Raw genomic sequence first — 15,630 nt, 5'->3', positions numbered from 1 at the left:
TTCACAGGACCCATAATGTAAAGAGTTGGTTAACAATTACAACAAAACCTAATTAACCTATGACTGAATGCTATTGATGGTGATTTATGAACATAGAGCAATGTTTGGTCCCTAGGATGAGAATACTCATTCCAATTTTCCAGATTTTTAAACAGTACTAAGTTATGCAGGTTCACCAAAGATTCAAAACAGATAGACTCTGCTTTACAGATAATACATTTATTTTGCCGGATCATTCAATTTCTTTCAAATATTGGGGATATTTGTCCTTAAACATACTCAAAGTAATACTGGCTCTAATATGAAAAGACTCTCAGAATTTCATGAAAGTAGTTGGCTGTTCACCATTGTAAAACTCATGGAGAAAGCTTATCTTTTTCCATGTATAGTAGAGCCACCATGACCGAAGTCCAGGTTCCAACCTAATAGGCTTGATCAGAATCTGTTGAGGAAGATTAAGGACTGTAAGGATATATATGGGGTTTTATTGCCAGCATACAAAATGCAGCATGGAAATGAATGGGGTTTTATTGCCAGCATACAACATGCAGCATGGAAATACAGCCAGGCCCAGTTTTTTAAAACTACACGCATTATTTCGGTAACAGCCAGCAGGCAAAGTTGTCAGAACACATTACAAAAAAAAAACGTTTTAGCACACTGTGCTGCCATTGCAAAATAAAGAGGTGTACCGTTTTATAAATTGGATGTTTCACGTGCAAACTGCATTAGAAATGCATAACTGATTCTATGTCTTATGTACACAGTTTGAAATTCATTTTTTCATGAAGAGATGCACACTCAGTTATGAGCATTTTTTTCCTCTTGTGGAGAGCAGAAATATGCACCGGTAGGAAAGAAAAATAGAAACAGTTGCTTTGAAAATGAAATCTTCATTGCCTTGAAAAATAAAGGCTGATACAGGGCACATTCTTGTTGTTCTGATTGGTAGGGGTTGTAGGTGGATAAGCGGCATCAACAGAGGGCTGACTTAGAGTTTTCCTAAGGAATGAAAAGGAGGGAGGATTCAGTTTGTGTTGGGCAGAGAGACGGACAGTGCTACAGCTGATGAACTCCAGGTGGGTGCGAGTGCTAGCTATGAATCTAGACAGCTGGCAGCACCCTGCACATGGGAAGGAGTTTGGCACTGGGTCTGCAAAGCGGCCGAGGTCATACAGGGATATCAGATTTCACTGGACTTGGTGAGTTAGTGCCAAGTGAGGAAAAAATAGAATGATGAATGTGTGTTGATATACTTTATTGACAGTGCAGGGAGTTAAAAGAAAAAAAAACATATTGCATGTTTATTTCTCTATGTAAAGTGATAAAAACTAAACTAAATTTGTTTTTTTTTGCAATATGCCTGTTCGTTTCTGTTCTCTTTTATATTTTGCAGGTGATGCTGTAATACTCATGTGGTAAGATGCATTGCTGTTTATAATTGTCATTTAATACAGAGTGCAGCAAAAACAAAGACTGAGACTTTGGTGTCATTCATGCATCTGTGAATCATTTCTACATAAGGGAATCACATAGGTGGTGTTTATACCAGAGTGGTATCACATTTGCGAATTTACCACTGTATGTAAAATAGCAAGCAAGGGAAAGTGAATAGATATCTGCTAGCTAGGAAGGTGTGTAAGTGGTATGAGTGATTCCTTCCTTGCATGCTGAAAAGAAGGAGTGTCAGATTAGACACATAGATTACTGGATGTACATAAGCCAGTAATACCAGCCACAAAACATAGGTTGCATTCTGAATAAACTCACTGGGTTCTCTGAAGTGTCATAAGTCTGGGGGCTCTCTACAGGCAACTAAACAACATTCTAATAGAAAGGAAAGGTTTGTTTTATGATGGAGTTGTAGTATAGAAAAAACATGCTCACCACTATGCCACAAAAATAAGGTAATTCTGAAAATACCACAAAGTAAGATACCACTAAATTTACCACCAACCCAAGCTAATAATAAATAATCACCAAAATAGAGTAATACCAAACTATCTCTAAATGTAAGGCCGGTTTACTGCCAATTTACCACCAAAATATTACGGTAATAAAAATACTGCCAAATCCCGAATTTACCCCAATAAGACAAAACCTCTTACAGGACCTTTAGCCAAAGCTTTCCATCCATTACACACATTTCTTTTTCAAGGACTCAGGAATTAGTTTGCAACCATACATCAAAGCAGGGGCAACCTTTGCCTTATAAAACTACAACAGAGGTCCTAGTGAGAAAAAGCAGAATGTATGATGAATAATCATCATTTGTCTAAGGAACATTTCCATTTTCGCATTCATTCTTATTTTACCATTCTGAATATAATTATAGAGAGAAAACAAATATGCCAAAAAAATAAAAGAAGGACCATGCCTAATAGTTTGTTCTGCATTTGACCATATACAATTCTTTAATTTATTTGTGGGATTATAACAGAGAACAGTTCATTTAGCTGGATTAACCAACACACCATTTGCAGATAAATTCATAAGGGTCAAATTCAATCTCCTTGGCAAGGCTATGGGTGTTGTGTCAATAAGCAAAATATCATCCATAAAGGATAGCAACCAAAGTTTCAAGGTACCCAAAATGAGAGAAGATAAAGAGGCAGACTGAAAGATTTAAATATGATCATAAATGTACAAATAAAATTAAATAGGAGGAAAAACACAACCCTGACACAGTCCAACATTACCGACAAGATCACTACAGCACTACTACTACAACAGTAGTCACTCTGCAGTCAACATAACCGAAGAGTATATTTGTAATTAAATAAACATGGATAGTAAGGCTATGGCGATCCCCCACACACTAAGCTGTGCCGAAAGACATTCACAGTCGACTTTGTCAAAAGTGAACAAGAGGTCCAAGCTTGTTTATTCAGCTTGGCCTTGCATTGCAAAAGTGAGATGAAGAATCCATTAGTGGAGGTACTTACACGTTTTCTAAATCCATTCTGGTAAATACTTCATTTTTGGGTCTTATCAACACAAGAAATTAAATCGCTCAAAACAAAACTGGACAAAACTTTGGAAACTGAATCTAGAAGCGATATGGGCCTATAGTGTCCAGGTACAGAACTATACCCAATTTTTTAAAATAGGAACTATTATTGCAGTAACCAACGATACTGGGAGTTCCATTAAGGTCACCACTTGGTTTAAAAGAATACTAGCACAGTGGCCAAGATCCCTTTTTAGTACTCAGTTAGGCAAGCCATCAGGGCTACATGCTTTTGAAGATTTTAATTGTCCAAGTACCAGCTCCAGGTCTTCTTCATTAAAATTAAGTTTGCATGAGACTTTAGGATATTTCTTATAGAAGTCCTCATTTTCGGCAGAGCAGGAGAAAAATTGGCGAGGAAAGAAATTAAGAGATTCTGCTTCAGAGATACAATTAGTTTGTACTTTTTGCTAATGAGTCCCCAAACTATTCATAATCCACCAGAGACACTGGGTGTCCCGTGTTATGAGTTTCTTTAAAATGTATTGATTTTGCTTGTGATATTGTTGTACCCTAAAGGTGTTTATCCAATTTTTGAATTGTTGTCTTAGATCAGTTGATATCATAGAGACCCATACCAAATGAATACAACCCAGCAACTTAATTCAATGTAACATTTTCCTCAAATCATATTTACGATTCATAATCTGCATAATGCAGATATTCCTCGCCTGGTTGAGGAGGGGTTTGTGGGGTCATTGGTCTGACACAGTAATCCTACCGCTCCATCTTTGGATAGTACACCCATAGTGTTCAGGTGATCAGCAATATACAAAAACACTCTGTGTCCATCCCTCCCAGTCCTATCAAGCTTCATTTGAAAACAATATGAGCCTTTAGGCCCATAAACGCAAGGCATTCCATACTTTATTTGCAACCACATTACTGCCAGATCAAACAGACAACAGCTTTTGTCCATTAACACAAAGAAGATTAATTATTAAATGGGCATTATCACTGCAATTATCTAAATCCACCTCCAAGGAAAGAACTGCATCCAGTAAAACACAATTTACATAAATAAAATCAATAATTGATATTGAAAAGGAGCCTGTCAACGTATGATCGATATGGCTATACCCCTGAGCGTTCCCATTAACTCTGTACTGACCTCAACTTTGCAGAAATAAGGCCCATCCAGTGGCCTTGGGGATAGTCCCTTTATTGCGATCTTTCATCCTGGACTCTGACGGATTTTCATCACTTAGATCTTCTGGATCAATCAATTACTCCTTCACACAATAGCAATTCAAATACCCCACATAATTTACATTCAGATCGTCTACTCCAATCCAACTCATCCCGAATTATTTGATTGGTCACCACTAAAGGATTACGGTATAAATTAATCAGGAGAATATTTTGAAGTGAGAATTTGTCTTTTAAACAAACCTTTACTATTAAAAGAGCTTTACATTCAGTACTCACTTCCTCACTGAAAATACACAGCGTGTATTTAATAGCAATCAGGAAGCCTGCTGATGGTCAACCACACAGGCCCTCCCATTCCATGTGGACACATGCTTTTTGGAAAATATCTTCCTTCATAACATTGTTAAAACCCCTGGCATTACAGTTATTAAATGTGATATGGGTAGCTTTAAAAGCCTGATATGAAGCCTTTGTAATCTGACAAAGCAGCTGGTAACCCACTGCCAATGATCCTTTCAAGTCACATCTCTCACTATTTACAAAAATCCTTTGAATCCCTAAATGACCCACTAGAGGCTTATCCTCCAAAGACATCTATACGCTTCTCAACATAACGAGGTCTATCAGACTTCTGAGTTCTCACTAAAGTGGTGTCTTCATTTAATTTTAAATATTCTCTTGAGCTTTCATTACCATATTTCCCACAAATGAAGAGTGGAAATGAACAGTGCATACATTACAAAGGTCTACATCATTCATCTCCACCCAGTTACTGACTGAAGAGGCAGTCTCAGAGAAAATAGGTGTTCCTTGCAATAGTGATAATATTCTTATTCTATTTAGAGGTAACTCCACTTCATCTAAAAAAATGGCAGAGAATTTCACCTTGGGAGGCAAATTATCACAAATGTCCCCCTGCTTCATATGGTGATCCAAGACCAAAAACCTACATCTGCTAAAGTTACTAACTCTTGGATTAGCCTCATATTTTATCTATTTATTTATTTACTTTTTTATTTACATGTGTATACCACGCAAAGCAGCCCACAGTCATAGTGGCTCTGTTACTTGAGAGGATCTTAGTTACAGGGATGACAAGAGGGAAAATCATATATAGCATTGGGCATTAGAACATTTGCATACATAACATAGTTGCAGAACATGGATATCAAGGCATATGGTACATTTGTGCATGGTTGACATAGTTAGGGGTGCACTACGAGGTTATCATGAATTGAGAAGGAGGAGTGTAGGAGTCATTAAGTGAATAATGAGGTCTTCATGGCTTTTCGGAAAGCTAGGAGTGATTCTTCTGCACGTAGAATTGGTGGAAGTGCATTCCAGAGAAGGGGCGCTAAGTAGGGGAAGCTGGCACCCCCTGCTCTCACTCTTTTTGCCAAGGGCACTGTTAGCATATTTGAGTATGGTGTTCTTGTTGGCCTGGTTGAGGTAGATGGATTTATCCTTTGTGATAGGTATTCAAGTGCTGAGTGGTGTATGCATTTATGGGTGATAGCAAGCACTTTGAATATCACCCGTTCTTTTATTGGGAGCCAGTGCGCTAGCTTTCTGCCAGTGGATATGTGCTCCCTTTTGGAGATGCCTTGGGCTACGTGAAGGGCACTATTCTGGATGACTTGCAGTTTTTCCAGGTTTTTAGTGGATGTTCCTAGGAAAAGTACATAGCCATATCCCAGCCTCGAGCCTTTGATGGCCCTGGCTATGTTACTGCAGATTTCTTTGGAGAGGTACGGCCTTACTGCGTTAACAGTTTGGCATGATATGCTGCTGCAGAGTCTATGGCATTCACTTGTCTGGTCATGGATTGGTTGGAGTCAAGATAGACCCACAGGGTTTTCACTGCTTCAGCTACTGGCATCTTAATAGAGTCAATAGTGAAATGGCTGAACTGTGTGTCAAGGTTTTTGAGTGTGCCAGAGGATTCTACTAGGAGAAGTTCTGTTTTGTCAGAATTGAGGCACAGTCTGTTAGCTGCCATCCAGTATTGGATGGTGTTGTAGATATTATTGAGGGTTGTGGTGTCGGTGTCATAGTTACCTGTGAGGGTGATGAGGATCTGGATATCGGCCACGTAGTTGGTGTAGGAAATACCCAGAGCGTCAACGATGTGGCGGTGAAAGATGTTGTAAAGAGTTGGAGAGAGGCAGGAGCCTTGAGGCACTCCACATAGCATGATGGATGGAGAGACGGTGGCTATATACGAGAACACTTGCATGGTCCTTCCCTGTAGGAAGGAAATGATCCAGGCTGTAGCGCCTGTGGTGAATTTAGCTGTAGCGGTAAGGTGGTGGCATAGTACACTGTGGTCAACCAAGATGAAAGCCGCAGAGAGGTCTAGAAGGAGAAGCAGGAACGGTTTCCCTATGTCTCTGGCATCATCCATCTGATTTTTTAGGTCTAGAAGGGCAGTTTCAGTTCTGTGCTTGGGGCAGAAGCCGGATTGTTGCAACCCTAAGAGATTGTTCTCCTCAATGAATTGTTGTACCTGGAGGTAGGCTGCTTTGTCCAGTATTCTGAGTAGGAAAGGGACGGTAGTGATGGGCCTGTAGTTGTTGTGGGATGTAGGGTCAAGGATGGGATTTTTTAACAGGGGGCGGACCAAGCTTCCTTGAGGCAGGTATGGACTTTCCCTGTGGCAAAGGAGGCGTTGACGAAGGCTGTCAAGAAAAGGTGAAGGAGTCAGCTCAATCCTTGATGATTGAGGCAGGGCCTGAGTCACCTTTGCAATTAGATGGTTTTATCGTTTTCATGAGGCTGATTATGTCCTGTTCATGAATGGCTTTGAAGGAGAAGGGCGTGATGTTGTCTGGGAAGGATGTGGGTATGGGGGTGGGGGTGTTGGCAAGTGTTTGTTGGCCAGTTAGAATTTTGGTTTGGAGGAGGTTGAGCTTGCTGTGCATGGCTGATTGGATATTGTCACACCAAGCCTTGTCTTTGGTGAAGTTCAAGGGGGCAGGGGTGGGTGTCTACAGTTCTCTGAATATGGAGAAGATTTCTTTAGTGTTGGATTTGGATTCAGTGATTCTGGTTTCAAAAGAGATGGTTTTGGGGCAGGTGATTGCTTTTTTTGTATTCTCTTGAGAGTGTTTTAAAATTAAATATGTCAGAGTCAGATCGGGAGGTTTGCCGTTGTGTTAGTGCAGTCCGCTTCTTGGTGCGGAGATTGATGAGATCTGGTGTGAACCATGCATTAGCGTGACTAGTGGGTTTGGCTTTGCGGGGTTTGCGTGGTGCAAGTTCATGCAGGCTCGGGTAATCCTGGGAAACATTATCGCCATTAGAGGCCTCCTGAGCATGTGCCCCTTGAGACTCCCCTTCACTGGCAGTTGCCAATTTCAAAGCTGTTAATGAAGAATTATCCTCTATTTTCATGGATGTTACAGGAGTGTTGTCAGCATGAGTCCATACTGATTATAGGAGAGCCCTTCTGTTGTGGATCCTCGGGAGATACCATGATATTTTGCAAAGGTTCCTCTTGTTCTGAATCTACAACAACTATTTGTCAACAAAACTATTTTCTATGAGCCCTCAATTAAAGTTAATCAGGAGGAGGATTCCCTCCTTTGTCCTCATAAGCATGTTAGCTCCTCAAACTAGTATGTCTCAGAATAGTTCTTAAAGATTTTTGTGAACCAGCTCGATTCATAGCAGGATCTCTTGTATGCTTGTTATACTTGTTAGGGTCTTGAGGTAACCCCATACACACATAGGAAGCCGGCACACCCTCAGCCAAGACATGCTGCCTACCCTTAGGTGATGTATAAGACTCATCTACTTCCGGTAAGGGATCAGACAAAGACAACTGAACACCCGGAACCCCACAGTTTGACGATCCAGCAAGAGGATCAAAAGTTCTGAAATATCCTAGAACATCAATAATACACATACCCATTAAGGATCTAGTTTCCTTCCCAGCAGATCCCATCTGAGCCAATGAGGGGGATCATGTGCAGTTAATCCTCCATGCAGGTCAACAGGCATGTGCTCTAACGCCTTGAAGTGTCTCACTTAAAGATACAGGGTCCACCAACAATACTAGACACTGGCATTGATGTCCACACCACAAGAATAATCACCACAACTGCCTCTGACTGTACTTGCTGTCGTACTTTGTGCCGCATATCACACTGAGCGCATTATTTATATTGAGACCCTCATCTGTCACTTAAAGGCACAGGGTCCACCAACAATACTAGACACTGCCACCTCGTAATGATAATCCCAGCGACTGCCTCATACTGTACTTGCGACCATACCTTTGCTGCATAACATACCACAAAAGGTGTCTACTACATTTCTTTCCATGTTACACAGCACATTTAGTAAACAAAACAGCCTGATCCAATGATCTCAGAGAGCCCCCATTGGTGATTCCTCCTCCAACTTTCTGTTCAGTGCTCATGTATGTGGTGTGTTGTTACACACAGCCAATTAATCTGCTGCTAATCTCAAATGACTATGATCACCACCACCTCCAACACATTTTCCTCCACCATTTATTCTGTTCCCACAGGTTTCCAGCAAATAAATTACATGCAACTGCTTCTATGTGAATCGGATACGAACCTCCAGTGCATATATTCCAAGTACATGATCAGTAGCCTGGCACAGGAAGGTACATCTCTTTAAAATAATACCAAAGACTAACCCGTTTTTTTTCTGTGAAATGCAAGTTTATTTGACATGTTTTTTTAAAGAATAAAAAATAAAGTTTGATTCTGTTGAGCAGTCACTAAATGCACCCAATCCCAAGTACTCTCCGATAATATAAAATTATCATCAATCAATGATGTTCTGTTTCAAAGTCCAAAAAAACCTACCTAAAAATGTAAGTAAAATGCACCAGCTCTCAAACAGCAATAGGCACCAGTCCACAACATCCTCCTCCTTCTCAGAACGTTTTCCAGTGAATGTTGAAGACATACAGAAAGTATTCTCGATATATATTCATGCAAATCTGACTTCCCAAACTCATTTGCCTGACTTTCTTTAAAATTATGAACGTTTTGCCAATCACTAATATGTTGAAAAGTCAGCGGATTCAGCATTTGTTTAAATCATTTATCCCAGGCTTAGTTCTCAGCAAATATGAGTGGTTAAAGTGTGTAATGGTTTGTTCCTTGCATGACACCTTTTGTATTTTCAATGATGTTTTTATTTATTGTTTATGATTTGCTGTTTCATAATTTAACAACCAATAACTCTTTTAAGTGTTCCATTTTAGGGACCTATTGCCATTCAACTTAGGTTTTAAAATTAAATAAGGCAGACACATTTCTACATATCTGACATATATGTTTAGTTACTGTGTTGCTTCAATTCATAATACCATTAGAACAGTATTACTGGCATTAGAGATTGACACATGCATTAGCGAAGAAACGTTTTCAATATACAGCAAAGCTTTCTTTCACTTTCACAGTTTGAAGTGTATTTATTTATTTATTTATGTATTTATATATTTTGCAAACCCAACCTGGAGGCATCTAGGTGTTGTTCTTACAGAAACTGACAATACAAATGTAGAGTGGTTACATAGTTGCACATATGCAAGACAGGCAAAGAAATAATACATACAAGGCTATAACGTAATCTTAGACTGGGGAATTATGCTGCTGGCTTACAGGCTGTGATGCACATGGCTTAATTAAGTGTTTCCTGTGTAAAGAGCCAAGTTTTAAATTGTCTTCGGAAGGTCCAGAAGGAGTCTTCTGTCCTAGGTTTGGCTGGTAAGGTATTAAAAGTGTCTAGCAGCTACAGGTGGGAAGCTGCTGCCACCGGCTTTCTGCTTTTGAATCTTTGTGTGGAAAGCAGGTGCAGGTGTGTTGAGCACATGGGTTTGTTGGATTGGGATCTGGAGACTTTGTCAGCCAGATAGGTGGGAGCAGACTTATGTAGCATTTGTGTGTCAGAATGAGAGTTTTGAAGAGGATGCACTCTTGAATAGAAAGCCAATGGGTGTTCCTTCTTGTCGTGGAGATGTGAGAGTTTTGAGGAATATTTAGAGCTGCTCTGAGGGCGTTGTTCTGTATCACCTGTAGTTTTTGATGTTTTCATTCTTGGGGCCAGTGTAGACAAATGTACTTTTCAATTTGTGTGCATGTTGGTTTAGTTTGTGGGTATTTTTTAAGTCTGTCATTCACCATTAAGTTGATGATGCTGCAGAGCAGAATCATGCACACTGGTTATGTATCTTCTCCAGCTGGCTGTACGGCACACTTTCAAATCTCACTATCTTTGTATTCTATTCAAATGACATATTTTGCTTATTCTTCTTGCATCACTCTCACACACACACACACACACACTACATGGTATGTCATTAATTTTTGAAATGCATACCTCTATGTGAGTCAGAAGCTGCTCATCCAGAATTGTATTAAACAATTTGAATATGTGCATTGCACAATCTTGAAAATTATGAGGATGTGTGAGGTTATTTGAAAAATAAAAACGAAAGTTTGTAGATATCAATTTTTAAAAAGTGCGTGTGATGGTGTAATATCTGTAATATCCGTCCCACTGGAAGAACCCACCATAAACATTTCTGGTAGGATCCCTGAGAATCAATGAAAATCATACCATCATAGGTGTGAATGAGTACTACAGCCAGCATATTCGAAATAACACAACTTTTGTATAATTGTGTAAGGTTTGATTTTAACCAGATAAAACAAAAAGAAAACATAAACATGTTAATTTAAAGGTTTCCTTCATATTAACTTCCATGATTACATCCTATTTACCTTTGCATTAATTAAAAACATTGTAACATCAGTAGAAATATTTAATACAAGCACATGAGATCCCATTTGTATAAAACTGTTTCTAGCCCGCAAATAAACTTGCAATTATAACTATACTCTCAGTTCAACTTGCCCTCCCCAAAAATACCTTTTTTGTATAAAGAATCCATTATTATACTGGATTCCTCATTGAGCCAACAAATCTGCATCCCATCGATCCAAAATGGGAAATTGCTTACATGCTCATTTGTTTTCCTGAAGCCAAAAGTTTTGTATTTATGAGAACTTGAGTTGGACAACACTGATAGAAAAAGGAAGATGAGTTTGCTTATGATTTAAATGACAGAACATAGCTGATTTAGACTGTAACAATGGAATGTTGTAAGTCCAAAATTCATGTGATAACCATAACATCAAAGCAGTTTTGCTTGGGCCTATAACTTGGGCTCCAGTCCATTACCACCCATTGACCACACTGGCAAGGGTGTTACTGCGATTAAAGATGTGATGATCACAAACATCCCATGTTGGTGGCATAGTAAACTCTATAAGCTATTCCTGAGTTAAGGCATGATGCATGGCACTACTAATGATCATTGCAGCCACATCCAATTTAGTATCGCTCATGTGTCAGCTCCTGCGAGCCAGTTCAGCTGTGGAAGGTGGTGTGATTCTGGCAAAACAGGCTGATCCTGAAAAGAGACAGGACAAGAACTTGAATAGCTGTTCCTCTTCTTTGATCTCTTTGTTAGGAAGGCCCTCCTCCAGACACAGTTGTAAACAGGCAGCTGTCCTGGGTCCAGGCATCAAAGGAGGCCATCCATTCAATTAGCCTCACACAAGGGTGCTGCATTTCTAACAAACTTTGCTCCTACTGAAAAGGAAAGGGGTGGGGTTAGTGTAGACTGTACAGTGGAGAAAGACTTCCCCCATCTTGATTCTCTCTGCCTCTCTCTCCCCTTCCTTTCCCCTCCACCTCCTCTAGAGCAAATCACATTGGGTGTGACATCAGAAGGGCAACGTCCACATCATGCAAGAACAGGGATTGCACCACTAAGGCCCGCTAGCTGTAGCCCAATCATCTGTGTGCTCTTACCTTTAAAAGAAGTGGTCTGCCACCACATCTTTGAATCATGTTTTGTTCTTCAACCCAAGAAGAAGACTTCATTTAGACCCTGCTGGAAGAGCATATCTTTGAGAAGTCCTCTCGTTGTGAGGTGAAAGTAGGTGTTCCAGGGTAGAGGTGAGGTCTATCCCTAAGGATCATTGGGGGTCAAACTGCTGCTGGAGCAAGACCTGCCTCTCTGCCAACTACAACACTGTGTTTACAGATCCCCGCAGTTGTGTGCCAGCCTTTCCCCATGCTTTGGAGCCAGAGAACAAGGACCCATCTTGTCCCTGAGTCGCTGGAGTGGGACTCACAGCAACCTGAGAAGTGACCTCTGGCTGCGGCAAGAGATGCCTCTTCCAGAAATAGTGGTACCCAAGACCCCACTGTGTTGATGGATGACTGCAGTTCTGTGCCAGCCTCCCCTTTTTTGGGAGCATGAGAAAAGGACTCACCTTGTCACTGAGCCCCTGGATTGTTGCTCACAGCATCCCGAGTGCCAAGACAGGCGGAAGACTAGTATGTTATGCCGTTGAACTGCTTGGAGTCATTTTTCAAGAAGAGTTTGACACATTTGAACCACCAGGACCCTCTGGTGCTGCCTTTTGCATTGTTCTGATCTTCATGTTGCTCAGAGAGTGCCAATAATTCTAATTTGACACTGCTGGACCACTGAAAACTGCAAAAGCTATTCTTGACTGCTAGCTGCACCCCTTAGTCCATTCCCATTCTGTCTAGACTGATTAGGTCACTTCATACCTTTTGCACCCAGGAACATATATTTTTTGAATGGGTACCCAGGGTGCTGTATCTGTTAAGTTTGCACATTCTGTTTTCTTTATACAAGGGTGGATTTCTGAAGTATCTTCTAGTTAGTTAATATTGTACATGGCATTTTCTGGCTCTGGTTTATAGAAGTGTGAGTGCTTTAGCCTCTGTGCAGCCTTGTACTCCTACACGCAGAAGTCAATTTGTCACATGGAGAGATTGAAATTGTGAAATGATGGTGACACTTTGCATTGTATTCTCCTTAATGCTGATGATACTGAAATAATATTCTTTGAGTCAAAATATAAACTGAGTCATAATATGATGGAAGATCAGCTCGTGGCTTTATTTTACACTCAAACTATGATATTAGTGTGGTGAGAAAAAGTTATTTATACTTTTAGTCCATGTGGATCATAAGGTGGTATGTTCTGCATTGGAGTAATGACTAATGCTCTGCAGGAGTAAAAGGATATGGAATTAATTTAACTCTTACTGTACCCCACACTACTACTAAACCAGCAGTGATTTCATTCATATATGTGAAACAGACACAACATGAATGGTACAATTATTTTTCCTTTTTTAAATCAGCATGGTCCGAGAGCAGGATATATTGCTCGAGATGTTGTGTAAGCTAGCATGCAATCATCAAAACAACATTAGTACTGAGATACCAATTTGCATAATGTCCAACTGATGTTCTATAAGAAACAAGAGTCTTTAAACTAAACATTTGCAAAACAAATACAAACATTCATAACCCACTTCCCCCTAATGCTGATGATACTGAAATAATATTCTTTGAGTCAAAATAAAAACTGAGTCACAATTTGATGGAAGATACTTTGAGTCCATGTGGATCATAGGGTGGTATGTTCTGCATTGGAGTAATGACTAATGCTCTCCAGGAGTACAAGGATATGGAATTAATGTACCTCTTACTGTACTCCACACTACTACTAAACCAGCAGTGATTTCATTCATATATGTGAAACAGAAACAACACGAATGGTACAATTCCTTTTCCTTTTTCAATCAGCATGGACCAAGAGCAGGATATATTGCTCAATAGGTTTAAGCTAGCAAACAATCATCAAAACAACCTTAGTACTGAGATACCAATTTGCAGAATGTCCAACTGAGGTTCTATAAGAAACAAGAGTCTTTGAACTAAACAAATGCAAATCAAATACAAACATTCATAACCCACTTCTGTATGAGAAGAAAGATAAATGCAAGGGAATCTGGGATGGTAGCGCAAGAGTAACATGCTTGACTTGGTAACAGTGCAATGCTGTCTATCATATGTTTGATACCCTGGTTGGGCCAACTCATTCTTTCACTCATCCAAACCCCCAGTGTGGTAATAATGTTGGTAAGACTAACATCAGTTGTCAAGTGCTCAGAAACAGGGATCCTGGTGAAAGTGTTGCTATAAAAAGCAAAAAAGCAAAAAAAAAATATCGATCAATCAATCAATGACACCAAACAAATATGTCATATTGGATTCACACGGTACAGCGACCTGGGTCCAGTGGCTTCTTATTTAGTTTGATTCATTTGTTTGATTTTATGATTCTGTTTGCTGGATTTAATTTCACATCTTTGTTTACTTCGAGGCTGCGGGTGTTCACCTACTACCACGCACCTTTATTTTATTGTGATTCTCAAGTTTATTGTTTTAATTATTTATTTAAATTATTGTGTTCTGCTCATTTTCATTTCCTTGTACAGCCAGCAAGACCTGGTGGACGGTGTCTGGCCTGTTGGCAGCCAAGGCTCGGCATGGTTCTCTGCCGTGATTGTGTTTTACTTTCTCTGTGCATTCACAGACTCAGCAAAGTCAGTCTTCAATATTTATTCTGTCCACGAGCCGATTGGCTGGTGTGGAGCAAAGGCTCCCCAGTCAGCACACTTCTGCACACTTCTGCAGATTCACACAGTATGGCAACCTGCCTCCGGTGGCTTCTTATTTTTTATTTTTTATTCATTTATTTAATGTTATGATTATGTATGCTGGATTTGATTTCACATTTTTGTTTCCTTTTAGGGTAAGTCGTTCACCCGGGGTGCGGTGTGTTTCTGGCCACCCCCGACTAGCACGCACCTTATTTTATTGTGATTTTTATTGCTATTGTTTTAATTATTTATTTTAATTATTGTGTTCTGCTCTTTTTCATTTCATTGTACAGCCAGTGTACTGTGAGGGCATTTTGTGGATTCAAATGGTAATAAGGGTGATAGGGAATGTATGTTGAATGGATAATTGAAACAAAAAAGTTTTAAGCCAGAAGTATAACACATAACATAAACTAAAACACTGCCACATATTGTTTTATCTCAGCATCCACACTCTGGCGTGAGACCGAACCCAAACAGACGGCGCAAAAAGAAATGCAGAGACCGGTTGTAAAATAAGCAAGGCAGAATGCAAAAGCATGCAGCCACAGCCGGTGAGCGTCTACATAGCTAGGACAACAGGTCATACCTTCCGAGCCACACACAACTTGGCTGCATCAATGATTCACAAAGTAAGCATAACAATGGTGAACTTTTTCTGAGCATTCTAGTTCTACTCTATTTCTCTATAGAAAATAGAGCAATAGGACCATTAAAAGAGGAACAGTCTCAGCAAAGCCAAAATTACTAATACAAGTGATATAAGGTACTCCTACATAATCAAGAGCAACATTGTTGTAGAACAAAATAGAGCTTTACAATCTGCCCCATAAAAGATATCCACAGTAGATAGGTTGCAGAGTTGCAATCCTAGGAAAGCCTTTGAAATGAAAATGGGAAAATATCTTCCCAAGAACCATGTA

At 39.8% G+C, this 15,630-nt stretch overlaps 1 protein-coding gene across 3 annotated transcripts in view; it reads right to left on the bottom strand.

The window, feature by feature from the left end:
• The window catches only part of LRP1B (LDL receptor related protein 1B), a 4,835,697-nt gene that overhangs the window by 3,863,870 nt on the left and 956,197 nt on the right, over nucleotides 1-15,630 (bottom strand). The window lies entirely within an intron of this gene.

The sequence above is a fragment of the Ambystoma mexicanum genome, chromosome 9 (assembly GCF_040938575.1).
Source record: "Ambystoma mexicanum isolate Mex_15411 chromosome 9, UKY_AmexF1_1, whole genome shotgun sequence".
NCBI classification, from domain to species: Eukaryota; Metazoa; Chordata; class Amphibia; order Caudata; family Ambystomatidae; genus Ambystoma; species Ambystoma mexicanum.
The sequence above is the reverse complement of the archived record's forward strand: the minus strand, read 5'-3'. Positions and strand labels throughout refer to the sequence as shown.